The sequence below is a fragment of the Thunnus albacares genome, chromosome 16 (genome assembly GCF_914725855.1).
Source record: "Thunnus albacares chromosome 16, fThuAlb1.1, whole genome shotgun sequence".
NCBI lineage: Eukaryota > Metazoa > Chordata > Actinopteri > Scombriformes > Scombridae > Thunnus > Thunnus albacares.
In genome coordinates, this window is record NC_058121.1 from 21,581,182 (window position 1) to 21,587,636 (window position 6,455).

Sequence of the window (6,455 nt, forward strand, 5' to 3'; positions counted from 1 at the left end):
ATACCAACTACCCATTGTCAGTGCTGTTCAAATACAGTCTACTGTGGTGGAAGTCCTTGCACTTATGCAAATGTGAATTGCTCATTAATGGCTCTACAGAGTGGCATGACCTCTTTTCCTTTGGATGACAAAGTTTGGGTGATAGTTTTACAACCACACTTTCAAATGTTGTAGGGGGGCTAACAAAAAAATACTTGGGAAGACTTAAGTTCTCAGACAAATGATTTTTCTTAAATAATATTTTCAAAAAGAAAACATTATAAAAAGACATTATAAAGACTGAGGACCTTTTCATAAATACAACAGTAACTTGTCTTTGAGAGCGTAATCACATATCAGCTTTTTAAATCCCTTTCCTAGCATAACAAAAAAGAGAATCTAAAAAACAAAAGAGAGCTATTTACAAATTAATATGTACAATTTCTTTCAATAACCTTTTTTGGTCATGTTATCACACCATCCTGTCTTACCAAGACACACAGGAGGGTTAAAGAAGGTGTGAAAGACCTCCCTCACATTACAAGCCTCTCTTGATGCCCTGTTTCCTCTCATGTTTCTTACTGGTGCCATGTGTCTCCCCTGCTGCCCCTCCTCATCCAGCAACCTCTGGTTTTTGCGAGGGGCACGCAGGAAGTTGGGTAGGGTGCATACAGCCACCACAAGTGTGTCCACACTTTGAGGGTGCAGGTTGATTTTGCGATGAAATATTCTCCACCTGAAGGCCAGAGTGCCAAAGGCAATTTGCATCACCATCCTTGCTCTTTTAAGTCTGTAGTTGAAAATCCTCTTTTGATGAGTGAGGTTCTGTCCAGGTTATGGTCGCATCAAGTATGACTTGAGTGGGAAAGCTGTGTCACCCACCACGACGCATGGCACATCACCAGGTAGGGAGGTACTAGGTGGCACATGAAATGTTCTGGTCTCCGTTCCTTTCCTCAAATCTGATCTGGCATACATCCCACCATCGCTGGTTTTTCCAAATCCACAAGCACCAAAAGCACTATGGAAAAAGTCTTCTTGTAGTTGAAGCACTGACTACCAGACAGTGGTGATGCTTGTATGGTTACATGTTTTCCATCTATTGCTCACAGGCAATTTGGGAAATTCAGTTTTTCCCAGAAGCCTTGTGCCACCTCCTTCCAAGTGTCTCGTGTTGGCCTGGATAATAACCTCTCCATCATCGCTTTTTCAATGGCTGCACATACCATATGGACAGAGTTGATTACAGTTGTGCGTAGGTGATAGCTGAATGCTAGGCTGACCAGTGAGTCCCCAGAAGCCAAGTATCTGTGAGGGAGGAAACGAGCAAATATAAGTTACATGTGAAATTCTTTTTATTTATTTAAGCATTAAGGGATGCTTTTGTGAAAAATAAGGGAAAAAAAATCTGCCAAGTGGATCAGCAGCAGCAGCACTCAAAAGGACTGGAAGTATGCAAAGATAATCCAAAGTGATAACAGTATTAGTGACTTTAGCAACATTAAAATTTCTCATGGTGTATTGCAAAGGTGGTGAGAGATTATAAATGAAAAGTTCCTAAGCAAATTGTTCCTATGACATAAAGGAACCGCACATCACAAGACTGACAGGACCATACATCCAAATGCTGCCCTCCAGCAGTGACCCTCAATGGGAAGATAACAGCACTGGGGGGTCTTACTACACACACCTGTAATACAGAGCGAAAACTTGCTAAATTGTAAATAGTTACTGGTTTTCAAAATGTGACAGTGTGAATTGGTTTTGTAAATGCCTTTTTTTTTTTGCTAAAAATATGTAAATTTTTGTAAATCTAAATTTTATACTTCCATAGAGACTTTAGAAAGTTAAATAGTTATTTACTATATTTATTATTTTGCAGTGTTAAGAAATTGTTTTTCTTTGGGTGAAAATTTTGTGTATTAAAAAGTTTCAGTGATTTCTTTCTGTGAAATTTGCAGCTTACCTCATTCCATCAGCCAGTCTCTGCTTGGGCTCTATGGCAGCTCTAATTTGCTGATTGTCTGGTCAGTTCAGGGTCAATGAGGGACAGAAGTTCATCCATCTGCTCTGAACTCATCTGAAAATATTGATGATGGCGTTGGCTGTCCAGCCTGGCTCAGCCACAAGATGATAAAAAATCCCCTTGTTGTCTCCTTTGCTGGTTGGGGTGATGCACCCAATATTGGCTCCTTTTCCTTCTTCCCCCTGCACGCCTTATAATTATGAGGATCAATGTATATTTAACAACTAAAACACAGCCATAAATCTTTCATCCATGTCGTTCATAACTGCACTTTTAACTGTATTAACTTTGTCTGTAGGCCACAGCACAACAGAGCAGGAAATAGCAATAAACGCAATTAAAACAGACAAAAAAAGAAACCATTTAAGTACGTAGCCTACTTACCCATGGTAGAAGAACAAAAATCAAGGAAAAAATCAACATCTGGGCAAGTTAACAAAATCGGGCTGGCAAATTGCTCCACTTCCAAAATGCTCCCAGTGGGGTATGTAGCCGTGCAGAGGACAGGACGAAACCGCATCACAGACGCAACGTCATAGAGCTGCGCCTGGTGCAACAGAGATGTAACTCCCCCCTAAAACCTTAAATTGTCGTTTTTATATTTCTGTTGGTGTACGGGTTAAACAAATGAGGTAAAACATGTTTATTAAGAGGAGTTGGTTGAGCAGGCTAGCTCTTCCCCCTGCTGCCAGTGTTAAGGTTAAGCCAGGCTAAGCTAGGCTAACAGACATGAGAGTGGTATCGATTTTTCTTTTCTCACTTTCAGAAAGAAAGTCAGTAAGTGTATTTCCCAAAATGTTCAACTATTCCTCTGAGAGGAAATTATGTCAAATTCGATGAAGGTGGTTAATTTATATTGCAGTATGACTAATTGTGAGAACACAAGGAGAAAGCAAGTGCACACAAGCTAACCTGTAGTTGGGTGCATTCAGAGGACAGGAGAGAGACGGAGATTAAGTTACTGTGATAGTAGTGTGGGACTCTTCAGTCTTCAGAGACACATTGCAGCTTGTAAACATTTTGTTGAAACTCGATCAATTGGAAAACGATAAATTCTTTCCCCCTCACATCCCCAGTTCAGTAAATGCATGAATAATTTGTGTTAACAGCAACAGAGGGAGCTTCAAACTCTTAAAATGCACTTCCAGGTGTGTGTCTGGGAAAAAAACAGAATAGGAGGTCAAGACACCTGTTGTATCCTCACTTGATGCTCATTACCTGAGTTCCCTGTAAAAAAAAAAAAAAAAAAAAAAAGAGCCGGGCTGTCTAACATGAAGCGCTACAGAGAATTTGATCTGAGCCAAGCCCATCTGTTAGATCCATGAATTATGGAGCAGACAAGTGGTGAAGGGGATGTGAGCACTGACTAATCAGCCTGCTGATTGGTGAGAGTGTGTACAGTATGTGTGTGACCGTGAGATTGTATGCATATACACGTCCGTCTGCAAATGTCTCGAAACACAATCACATGTGCACAGACAGGGGGCGTATGAGCGGCTCGCACACAAACCGCCGTCTGTGCAGCTGCTTCCCTTCGCCGTCGTGACCCCGTACGGCTGCCGACAGCAGGGAAAACAGAATTTGTCAAATCAGAGGCGCCGCTGATGAGGAAAAACACAGATCTATATCCCACACGTCTCCCAGCCAATCAGAAACAGACCTGCCCTGGGAACAAAGACAGTAACAGAGCAGCAGAGCAGTGTTGAGCACGCGTGTGCACACAGACACACACACCAGCCAGCAGCAAAGAGCAGAGTGGTCCAGGGGCGAATGCACGCCCACGCTCACTCTCTGGCTGAGTCCGGCGGGGTTTCAGGTTGCCTCTGGCTGGCGTGTGTGTGCACATATGTGTGTGCGTATGTGTGAGAAAGAGAGAGAGCTTCGCTCCACTGGCCGGCTCTCAGCTTTCACCCTGCTCAATCCGCTTGCCATGTGTGCATCTGTGCATGTGTGTGTGTGTAAGCCCCCGGCAGGTCAGGTTCCCTTCTCACCATAAGACACAGAATGCAACGACAAATAAGAGTCTGATTAGTTCCTTCCTTCCTCAACAGCACAAAGCCCGACCTAATCCCTGAGCAAACACACTGTCTACGGGGAGATGAAGGGATGTGGATGGGACGAGTGAGTCCAACCTGTGGAGTGTTTGTCTTCAGGATAGAGGGAAGAAGAAGAAGGAGAGTGAGGGGTGGATTGATGGAGGAAGAGGGAGCAAGGGAGGAGTGGATCAAGTGGGAAGGATCGATGAAGTGAAGGTAGAAGAGCGGGTGACGAAGCAGGAAGGATGATAATACGAAGAGAGGGAGGGGTAAATAGGAGCAATGCAAGGAGGAGGACAGGAAAGGCTAGACAGGAGAAAGATGGAGGAGTGCAAGAAGAGATGGAGGGATGGAAAGCAGGGGATTAAACATGCAGGAGCTCAGGTGAAATTGTATCACTCCTGCTGACCTGTGCTGAGGCTCAAAACCTGACAGGGAAATGAAACAGGACTTCGGCTTGATTAATGCACACCCCTGTTTGCCAAGGCTAATACTCTCTGTTCAAACACCCAGTGGTATGTAGGGTGTGTGTCTTTATGTGTGTGTAAATGTTTTAGGTATCCATGCATGTCTGTAGGCAAACAAAAAAGAAAAATGACTTTGCGGCATCTGTTTCCAACCCCCCTAAAATCCATCCCTAATGTCTTGTGCAATCTCATCCCAGTAATCTGGTAGTTTTCAGAATGAAAGTATCTGCAGTCCAAATGTTCAACATTTTTTGCGGTAGCACAGAGAGTCCAACACCTACATTCACAGCCGCAGTTTTTATACAGTAGCAGAAAATGTGCCCCAATTTTTGATTTGTCAGTGATGATGTTAAGTGACTGCAAAGGTCATCAGACCTTTTTGAAAATGTCTCTCTTGAATTACAAGCACTTTAAAGGGTGGAGAAAGAGAAATCCTAGGAAATTAGCATAAATTAGATAGTAAATCAACTCAGTCAAATCAAAACATGTCTTGTTCTAGTTCACAAGCAGGCCACTACTTTTAGAACTAAATTATAATGTCCTTCAAATAATAGAAATAAGCCTATTTGAGAATCACTCCCTTGTTCACCTATTCAATACTCCATATATAACACACACTTAGTGGTTCACTCTATAGGTAAATTGGGATTTCGGACACTGAATTATAAATCATCATCATTTTGCATCAACACTGATAGCTGTAGAGTCCAACAACTCATATCTATGAAATGCAGATCATTACATTGTAAGTGCAATGGACGCTACTTTTTTCGTTCCTTTGCGGTCAGAATTTGGACCCACAAATAAAATGGCGGACAGTAAATATAGTGCTGTGAAAAGTGAGTGATTTCAGACATAGCGTCTGTGTTGTTTTCAGTTCATTTGTAGCAGCAGGATGGCTATTAAGGTAGTTATTTGGACATTTTTAAAAAGGAAAGCATATATTTGTGACCTGTTTGTAAAGATTAATGTCTTCTGTAGGAACCAGTGGGCCTGGGGTTGAGAGCCTCAGGCAGGATAGGGAAGTCGAGAAGTATTGAGATTGGTTTTGTTTTCATGGGATTTGTTTACATTAATACAAATATGGAATATTGCTAGTATTATCCTTTAAAGGAGAATGCTGATTTTACATATGAAGATCAGTTTATTCATCATGTGCTGCTCAACTTGTGAAGACAGTTTTATGTTGTCTGTCAATCTGCTGGAGCTTTGTGAAGTCTGAGAAAATACCGCTGTTATGATGTCATCAGGATTATCTTGGATAGGGCTTGGAGACTATACAGATTTTGAGCAGAAAGCCTGAGTTTACCAAGCCCCCAGGAAGACACAGAGGCCAAATAGTGTAATTACAACATCATGTGATGTTCAACATCATGTGATGCACATTGGCCCAAAAATAATTTTCCCGCACACAATCATTGGAAAAGAAGCTGCTGTGAAACAGTGAATAAATTTTTTTGAGCATCAAACCCTGCGAAATGATTCATTTTACTATCAGAATTTGATCCATTCAGTGAGAAGAGCTGCACGATTAAATTTTATCCCCTTTCAAGTGATTTGAGAGCCAACCAGGAGAGCCAGCTTGGCCAGCAGAAGTCTCTAGTGCACATGCTCTATGGGCCCAAATATCAGGAAACGTGAGTTAACATACAGGTAATTTCCTCACAGCAGGAAGCTGATTTTTTGGCTTCATGCGCCACTGAGCAATTTTCATAGTAATGAATGGAGCTCCATCTTTGAGTCCGATATTCAGTTCTTCTTAAACGTCCAATGTGTAGAATTTGGTGGCATCTGGCGGTGAGGTTGCAGATTACAACAAACTGAATACCCATCCCTTCACCCTCCCCTTCCAAGAATGTAGAACTTACAGTGGCTGCAAAACATGGCGGTCTCCTTGGAAGAGGACCCGCCCCCTATGTAGATATAAAGGGCTCATTCTAAGGTAAT

At 42.2% G+C, this 6,455-nt stretch overlaps 1 long non-coding RNA gene across 1 annotated transcript; it reads right to left on the minus strand.

Moving 5' to 3' along the window:
• Window positions 1-292: 292 nt before the first annotated feature.
• Window positions 293-6,130, minus strand: LOC123000047. Its single transcript, XR_006407882.1, has 3 exons — window positions 2,390-6,130; window positions 1,946-2,195; window positions 293-1,287 (listed from the first exon to the last, which is right to left on the minus strand). It is a non-coding gene; the product is annotated as an uncharacterized LOC123000047 (long non-coding RNA).
• Window positions 6,131-6,455: the final 325 nt, after the last annotated feature.